We start from the raw sequence: 9,318 nt of genomic DNA, 5'->3' as shown, positions 1-9,318 counted from the left end.
AAGCTGTGGTATATGATTGTAATGGAATATTATTGTGCTGTAAGAAATGATATGCAGGATGATTTCAGAAAAACCTGAAAAGACTTACATGAACCAATGCATAGTAAAGTGAACAGAACCAGAAGAATGGTACATAGTAACAGCAATATTGTTCAATGAAGAACTGTGAATGACTTAACTATTTTCAGCAATACAGTGATCCAAGACAATCCCAAAGAACTAATGATGAAGAATGCTATCTGCCTCCAGAGAAGGAACTGAAACTGATTGAATACAGACTGAAGCATGCTATTTTTCACTTTAATTCTTTCACTCTTTTAGTCGAGTGTTCTTGTACAAAATGACTAACATGGAAATGTTTTACATAATTGTATATGTATAATCTATATCTGATTGCTTACTCTCTCAGGGAGAGCACAGAGGGAAGGATAGAATTGGAACTCAAAACTTTAAATAAAAAAAGTTGAAAAAAAACTTAAAGAAAAAGAAATGTTTGGAAAAATACAGGTTTATCCTTAAAATGTAAATTTTTCCCTTTCAGCAACTGTAAATTTCATTTGATTTGTTGTTGTTGTTTGCTGATATAACTAGAGACTTTAAGTGTGAAAATTTTCTTCTGGTCCTCAGCAGTTATTTTAGATACCATGAGCCTAAGATCCAGGCATATAATAAACTAATTATTAGAATGTTAGTAAGTATAATTGGCAGCAGTCCTGTCAACAACAGATCCTTGGATATTTCCAAGGGTGCTCTTCCTTTTCTTTTTATACTCTTTAACTTGATTTTTTTAGCTTTCATGGGTTTATATTAATTATCATCTCTATCCTGATGACTGACAGTCACCTCCAGTCCCTCTCTTGAGCTTCAGGTCCACATCACCAACTGCCTCATGGGAATTTTGAACCAGATGTCCCAATGACATAGCAAATTCAACATTTCTAAAACGATTCATTATCTTTCTCCAAAACATACCCATGTTCCAAACTTCCTATTTATCTTGAGGTTATCCACCATCATCATTGTAGTTACACTGGTTTACAACTTCAGTATCATCCTTGACTCAGCATTCTCTTGTTCAATCATTTCAGTCATGTCCCACTTGTTGTGACCATGTTTGGGGTTTTCTTGGCAAAGATACTGGAGGGATTTGCCATTTCCTTCTCCACCTCATTTTACAGATGAAGAAATAGAGGTATACAGGGTTAAGTGAATTGCTTAGGGGCACACAGCTAATAAGGGTCTGAGTCCAGATTTGAACTCAAATATTTCTGATTCCATGCCCTGTTTTCTGTCCACTGTGCCACCTACCTACCCTAGCATATCTTATTCTATATCAACTTTCTTATTCCAGTCCATTCTCCACACAGCTGTCAAAGTGGTTTTGTTATAGTTCTAATCATGTCACTACCCTGCTCAATAAATTCTAGTGGTTCCCTCTTACCTCTAGGATCAAATATGACCTCCTGTTTGGCATTAAGAGACTTTACACAATATGATCCCAACCTACTTTACTAGCCTTATTACATATTAGTCCCTCTCTTGCATAATATGGTCTCGTCAAAAGGTCTTTACTGTTTCCCCTACATAACCTTCCCATCTCTTGGTTCTATGCCTTTGTACTGGCAATCATCCATACCTGGAATCCATCCCTTTTTCAACCTCATATGTATATGTTTTCCTCCCCAGCTAGATTGTAAGGTTCTTGGAGACAAGGACTGTTTTGTGTCTTTTTTTTTATCTCCAACATTTTTGAGCCCATAGGTGTTTAATAAGTATCTACTGATTGAAGTTTTATTCTCTGCCAGTTCCTAAATTATCTGTTCTCTATTAATCTTGATAGCTTCCATTATCTGTATAGAAAGAACAACTCCTATTACTTGGCTTTTTAGATCAATGGCACAGTATCTCTAAATATATTTGGTAAATTGTAATGATGATGAAGAAACCTTATGGAAACCTTTAATAACAAAATTTTGTTGGCTGAAACCTTCATAAAAATGATGTTTCTAAAATGAATGTTACAACACAGCAAATGTTCATGTTTTCATTTTATTTCCATTAGAAAAATACATTGTGTCATTTAGAAATTTTTGGTCCATTAACTTCTTTCCATTAATCTCTACCACACACCCTGGAATTACAGTTCTTTAAGTTTAAGTTCTTTAAGAAGAAATTAGGAGTTTTTGGGGGATTTGCCACTTTTAAATCCTTAGCATTACATGCAACTATGTGAAAGAAGGTGTAAAGTGATTTTTCATTAATTTTGTTTATAAAAATATATAATTATAGAATATTAATCAAATATTTCTCAGATAATGACTTTAGTAGAATTTAATTGGTAAGTGTTATTTTGTCCCTCTTAAATATAAAACAATCCACAATTCCTGGGCAAAAGCTTTTCCCATCATTTCTTGCTACCCTTTGCTTTTATTAACTTTGTAGAGAGATACTATAATTTCCATAACCCTACCTTTCATTTTCAGTAGAGTGGCTCTGCATATTGTAAATGTTGCATTATAATGGTATTCTCCCTCAAATCCTTTAGTTCATATTCATATTCACTTCTTATGTTACTTCTGTAATGGAAAGTCCTCCATAGCATTTCATTAAGACACATAATTTCCAAACTTAATTTCAAGAATTAGAAGTAAATTAATAATTTATCCTAAACCAAATGGAACTGGCAAAACAGTAGAGGGCATGATTTATAGTCATGATGAGGAAAGTCCTGTGACAGCTATGGCTTCAATTTCAATACGTGCTCCCTGTGGGAAAAATAAGGAAACAACTTAGAGGTGATTGTGTACCAATGAATAGAATTCATATTCTAAAAACAATACAATACCATTCCAGTATTCTGTCTCAAGTGTAATGACATTTAATATGCCAAATAATCAGAAAAAGGAAAGCAGTAAAACTATGGATAGAAAATAAATGTTAAGTTGTAGATGGGTTTAAGTAAACTCAGTAAGAAGAGCATCCTTGTAGGGAACTGAATATTGTGATTCTAGGTACAGAATAAAAAGCAACTAAATATATATATGAACAAGGACAGATGCAGCAAGGACAAAACACATCCAGACTGAGATGTGAGATAAAATGTACTCTGAAAATCAAAGGCACGTAAGAAGATGAAAGCTCTTAGGAGTGGGATTGGATATGTATATTTGTATGGCCCTTTTACACAAACATAATTCACTATCTTAGATTTAAGTGGTTATTCTGGGCCTAGATATAGTGCTAGTTGTGTCATTAATTAGGCAATACCTTATTAAAATGAAAATAACACTTTGAAGTATCAAACATCTCCTCTGATCTTCACAACCAACCTGAGATAGATATTATCATTTATATAAGGATAGGCAGTGAGTTACAGCAGTTCTCAACTCTTTTGCTTTAAGGACTCCTTTACACTCAAAAGGTGGGGAGCCCTGACCCCCAAAGAGCTTTTGTTTTTCTGTGGTTATACATATTGATATTTACCATACTAGAAATGAAAATATCTTAATTTTGACCTCATGAACCCCCTTCCAGGGGGTTTCGGGGACTGCCAGGGTTCCCTGGATCATGCTTTGAGAACTGCTGGTTTAGAAAATATAGGAATAAGGGGAATATTAAAATGACACAACAAGTCTCAAAGACTTAAATTGCAGAGAAGGTGTTAAAATGCCTTGGTAGAGGAATCTGACTTAGCCAAGAGTTCCTTATATCCTTGAAATAAAGTCCTTCTCCCTCTCTCTGTATGTTATATATCTTCAACTGGGTAATATATTCCCACAAAGGGCATGAATTGTCTTTTTCTTTTAAATTATTAATGCTAGGTGAATACTCAGAATATAATGTAGAAATTAACATTTAAAATAATGTGTCATGTTAAAATAACTTACTTTGGGCAAAGCAGCAACCTGGTAAGCAGCTCTGGCAGGAAAATTATTCTTGAAATCTGGATTAAAAACAATTACAGGTGACATCTCCATTTAAAAAAAAAAACCCACCAGTTAAATATCAAGAATGTTATTAAATACATCACTGGAAAAACAGGACTGCTTTTTAGATATAGAACATTAAACAAAGTACTTTGCATGATGATTACATATGAATATCATTCAATATTTTTCTACTCTAAATATTTCAACGTCCTGTTGAAAAGATAAAAGATTGTTTTTTTTTTTTACTTTTGAACCCTGTGACTTGCCAAGCCACAAAAACAAAATATTTGAGTCCCTACTATGTGCAAGATATTGTGCTGGATATTCTGGGATGCAGTGGTTAATTTTCTTTTCCCTAAGGAGCTTATAGTTTAATAAAGGATAATAAGACATGTATAGTGTAACTGTAATATAAGGCATAAAGTTTAAAAGCAACACCCAGACCTTCTAGTTTCTTCAAATTTAACTCCAATGCCTTACTTTTCTACCCCACTTCAGCTACAGAGGAGCATGGCAATGACTCATGGAATCATATCACCTCCAAAAAGCTTAACTTTGAAATTCTACTCCCTAATCCTAGGTACGCAGGCTCTTTTCTTTTTTAAACAGCTTTCTCACTCTAAAACTAATATTTGCCCTTGTTATGAGCTTTGATCCCTTCACTTCTCCCTGTTTTCCTAATCTATCTCTACTCTGGCTTCTTTTGCCTTTACCCTATGGTTTACAACTTTAATGTTTCACTAGTTACTACCCTATAATCCCTTGATTTTACATATTGTTCCTAATCTGCTAATCCTCATCCCTTTTCAACTCCTATCATAAAATTTCTCTGTTTCTCCTTTGGGGTGCTGAACAGTGCTAGAAATTGGGCTAATTTCATCCAGTAAGATTCATAATATTAGCTGGACTTGTTTAACAATTCTTACTAACAATGATAGTAGATATTTATAATAATAGCATTTAGGTAGCACTTTAAAGTTTTCAAAGTGTGCTATCTCATTTGATCAACCCTATGAGGTAGGTGCTGTTTTTATCCCTATTTTACACATGAGGAAACTGAGGCAGAAAGAGGTTAAGTGACTTGACCAGATTCACACAGTGTCTGAGACTGGATTGTCTTCCTGTCTCCAAGTCTAGGGGTCTATTTCACCCCTAATATTTATATATCACTTAAAGTATTGCAGAATAATAGCAGCCCATGCTTATCTAGTGTTTTAAGGTTTTCAAAGTACCTACTTGACAGCAGCCTTGCAGATAGGTAGTATAAGTATTACTATTCTTTAGAGAAGAGGAAACTGAAGCTCAGAGGTTAAGTGACTAGTTCATGGTCATAGAGCTATTAAGAATCTTAAGTGGGACTCCAGTCCAGGTGGTTTTATTTCAAACGAAGCACTCCATGACACACTGCCTCCACATAACTCTTTCTTCACAGCCAATATTCCAAACCTCTTTTCCCTCAACTCAAGAGCTAAAACCTCCAACCATGTCACAAAGATGTTGTAGCTCCCTGCTCTGCTGAGAAGACTGAAGTAGCCTGAAGGAGCTCTATCTCCCTTTTTTCCAGTCCTCTCAGCATCATTCACTCTCTCCTCTCATCTGGACACAGATGGGAGCTATCTCCATTTGGTGCTGGGGCTAATCCTTCAGCCTATGTCCTTGACCCTACTGCTCCCTCAGTTCCTTAATGCTGTACTCAAGCAACAGTTTCTCTAGTTCATGCACCTTCATTGGCTACTTCCTACAAGTTTTACTAAAATGCTTGGGTCTTCCAACCACAAAATACCTTTGGTGAATTCTTCCATGTTATTCAGCTACTAATTCTGCCTCTTGAATTTTCCTCTTTGACAATCTTATTGAAACAGTTATCCATATACTATGCTTTTATTTCTTCTCTGTTTCCTCAACGCCCTTCAGTTTTATTTCTGCTGCCACCACTACTGAAATAGCTCTTTCAGGGTGAGGAATGGCTGAATAATTTGCCATTATAATGGCCTTTTTCTAGTGCTCATCTTTTGACCTCTCTGTAGCCCTGGATACTGTCAACTACTCCCTCCTTCTGTTGACTCTTTTCTAACTTAGCTTAAGCAACATTGCTCCTCTGCTTTGCTTCCCTTTTCTCTAACCATAATCTTTTCTCTCTCTTGTTCACTTCCCATCCTCTGGTCATACCCTTAAAGTGGATATTCTCTTAAGAGTCTAACTTTGGCTTTCTTTCTCATTCAGTCAGTACCTTTATGCAAGTGACTCCTAAATCTATATGTCTAATCCTGATCACTCTTCTGAGTTCCAGATCCATCCTTAGAATGTATCCCCCTAGTATTGCAAACTCAATAAAGTCTTATTATTCACTGTCTAACAAGTCTACTCTTTCTATGCTATTCTACCATTTCCTTGCTCTTAATCATGTCTAGCTTACTATTACATTCTTCAATATTTTCAGTGGATTTTTTATCTCATTTAGTTGAGGTTACATTGGTACAAGTGGAAAGCTGTCTATGCCTTCTAATCCTTTCTATTTCCAATACAGATTTTCCACAGAGGATCCATCAAATATGCTTGAGGTCTTTCTCTAGGTCTTTTTATAATTCATGGGATGCTGTATTACATTCTGATGACTTGTTATGCCTTATTATTGTCAATGACCAGCCCACCCCATTTTCCAAGTACACATATCCTTGATAGTACATCCCTTATATGACTTCTTGGGTGGTTACCACTACAGACTGGCTATCGCTAATTTCTGCTCATTGTGCCTCTCCCCAATGCCCTTAAGATTACTGCAACTTTGATTCTTTAGAGATTGTAGTATTTCAAGATTCACAATCATAACTTCCCCAGGAAAATATTTGGAATTAAAAGATTTTTTTTACACTGGACAGTAGCTTGGGATCATTAGAAGTAGTACCACATAATTTTTCCAAATATAAACCAGCACACTTCCTTCCTCATAGTTAATTCTGCATCCAACTTATTTTCCATATGCAGTGTCCATCTTCAGTGTATTTGCTGATGTACTAGTTCAGTGGATTAGCTATCCAATGCATTTCCTTGGCATTCTTCATTAGTTTAGTTTTTTCTACATGAATTGTTAGAGTGGTATATTTTGAATAATTAGGAATTGCACTGAGGAATCCCTGTTATAAGTTTTAATGCAATCAGCATGACAGCATCTGCAAAGACTATCCTCTGTAGAACCTCAACCATCTGTAGGGAAATCTTCTTCCATGTATGGCCTTGTGCCCATCAAACACCTTTGAAGAGGACACATCTGCCTGTTTTATGATTTATTTTATTTTTTCTTTTTGGAGGGCATTTGGGGTTAAGTGACTCGCCCAAGGTCACCAGGCTGGTGAGTTTTATGACTTGTTGATGTTAATTATCAGAGGTTTACTGAAGTTAATTGTCTATGAGTTTACATTTACAAAGACCTTTTGACTATCTTAACATATTCATGAGACAATCCTTGTAGGAGAAACTTTAAGAATATTTTTTCTACCAAGTCAGTTGTATTTGTATTTCTTTAGGTAATCCACAATCACAGCAGGTTGTAAGTTCTTTATGTTTTATTTTTTAGCCAATACTGTGATTATAAACATTAAGTATGCTGTAGAGAAGTATTTGTAAAAGCCTGCATGTCCTCTTCTCATTTTTATCAAGGATATGCTTGATACATGTATAGATCATTCTTATAAAGATTTTGTAGAGATGAAATAGACATAGTTTTGTATTGGTAGTTGATGGTCTCCTGATTGTCTTTTGGAGGCCATGTATCATCTGGGCTAAATATACATTAGTCAATAAATGTCAATAATTAAACGTGATCCATTACTATACTTCACATAAAAGAGAAATAAAGAAGTTACTTACACTGCTTGTAGACTTCATTAACAGCATTGAAGTCATTTATGTCAGCCAGCAAAACAGTTGCCTTTACCACTAGAAGACATAGTTGTTATTATAAGATATTTAATCTGACCCAAAACTTTCCTTGGAAACAGAATAATGTTTTTCTGCCCTTATGTTGAAATGTGAATAGGCTAACCACAAAAAGGTAACATTACTACTTTATATAGACAGAAAAAAATCATTTTAATAAGTAAATTCATACTGCATGTTAGAGCAACTCAAAGAAAAGAAAGGTCCCATGACAGCCCCTGGTTGAAAACCTCAGGTGACAGGGAACTCATCATCTTGTGAGGCAGCCCATTTTCTTTCTTTGGACCTCTCTGTCAGGAAACTCTTTTAACCCATGAGTTTATTATTGTATATGTTCAGGGTGGAACAGTATTACAATTCTGGAGAGAACCATGTCATTACCTTTCTTTTATTTCATTATTTTAAAGCAGGAGGGCATGGCAGTTAATTAAGACTATGTCTAGAACACATATGAGTCTGTCAGGAAATCAGGAGGTTTTCTTTTTTTCTTTTTGTTTTTGTTTTTGCCTTTTGCCTTTTGGAGGGCAATTGGGGTTAAGTAACTTGCTCAAGGTCACACAGCTAGTTTTTTTTTGTGTGTGTGTTAAGTGTCTGAGGCCAGAACCGAACTTGGGTCCTCCTGACTCTGGGGCTGGCGCTTTACTCACCTCGCCACCTAGCCGCCCCAATCAGGAGGTTTTCTGATTATCTGAGCTGGGAATTGTGGAATGATTCAATAAGTTTGGTCTAGAGCACTCTAAGTCATCATGAAAGAAGGAGGCTCCAAGGAAGGCAGACAATATGGTAGGTAGAGGATCACTGACTTGGGAAACTGCACCTTGAGAGAGCAGCTTAGAAAGTTTAAATAACATTTAGTCTGAGTCTAGGTGTCATAAATATTCAGTTCTAATTACCTTAACCTGGTGTTTCAATGTTAAATTTGTATATTCTCTGTAAACAGAATCTAGAAACAAATTCTTGTCACTTGTATTTAATGGTATTTGGAGTAGAAGGGAAGAAGGGAGTTTGGTCAGAAATAAGCAGAAAAAGAGGGAAAACAAAACTAAGGACTAAGTGGTACAACACAGATGAACCCAGAGAACCAAGAAAGCTCAGGGTACAGTTCTACTTCCTGGGATTTAGGATTTAGGATCAGTGATACTTTAGAAAGAAGAAAGTAAAAGCCCTTGAGCTACAGAGATCCTTTAGAATTCAGGACTTCTTAAACTTTTTTCACTCAGGACCTATCAGAGCTTCTTAAACTCCATATGGAGTCAGACCCACAGTTTAAGAAACACTGTTAGATCAATACCAAGGTGGGCTGGAATCCCTAGGGTGGTGGACCTAAATCAGAAAGGTCTAAAACTGGATCTTTTAATCGTGATTTGGTCTCCCTATGTGTAACTCCCGGTTTTCTGCTTTTGAGTCACAAGTCTAAGTCTTCCACACTTAGAGAGTAATATCAGTTAACTCA

The 9,318-nt window shown here is 35.7% G+C and overlaps 1 long non-coding RNA gene across 1 annotated transcript; it reads right to left on the bottom strand.

The window, feature by feature from the left end:
- Nucleotides 1-2,030: 2,030 nt before the first annotated feature.
- LOC138155875 (uncharacterized) lies at nt 2,031-7,901 on the bottom strand. The gene is made up of 3 exons (XR_011167016.1): nt 7,797-7,901; nt 3,888-3,943; nt 2,031-2,765 (listed from the first exon to the last, which is right to left on the bottom strand). It is a non-coding gene; the product is annotated as an uncharacterized lncRNA (long non-coding RNA).
- Nucleotides 7,902-9,318: the final 1,417 nt, after the last annotated feature.

Source organism: Petaurus breviceps, unplaced genomic scaffold (assembly GCF_028583685.1).
Source record: "Petaurus breviceps papuanus isolate PSGF00001 unplaced genomic scaffold, PetGlider_PUasm1.0 98, whole genome shotgun sequence".
NCBI classification, from domain to species: Eukaryota; Metazoa; Chordata; class Mammalia; order Diprotodontia; family Petauridae; genus Petaurus; species Petaurus breviceps.
Note: the sequence above shows the minus strand (reverse complement) of the source record. Positions and strands in the feature narration are given on the sequence as shown.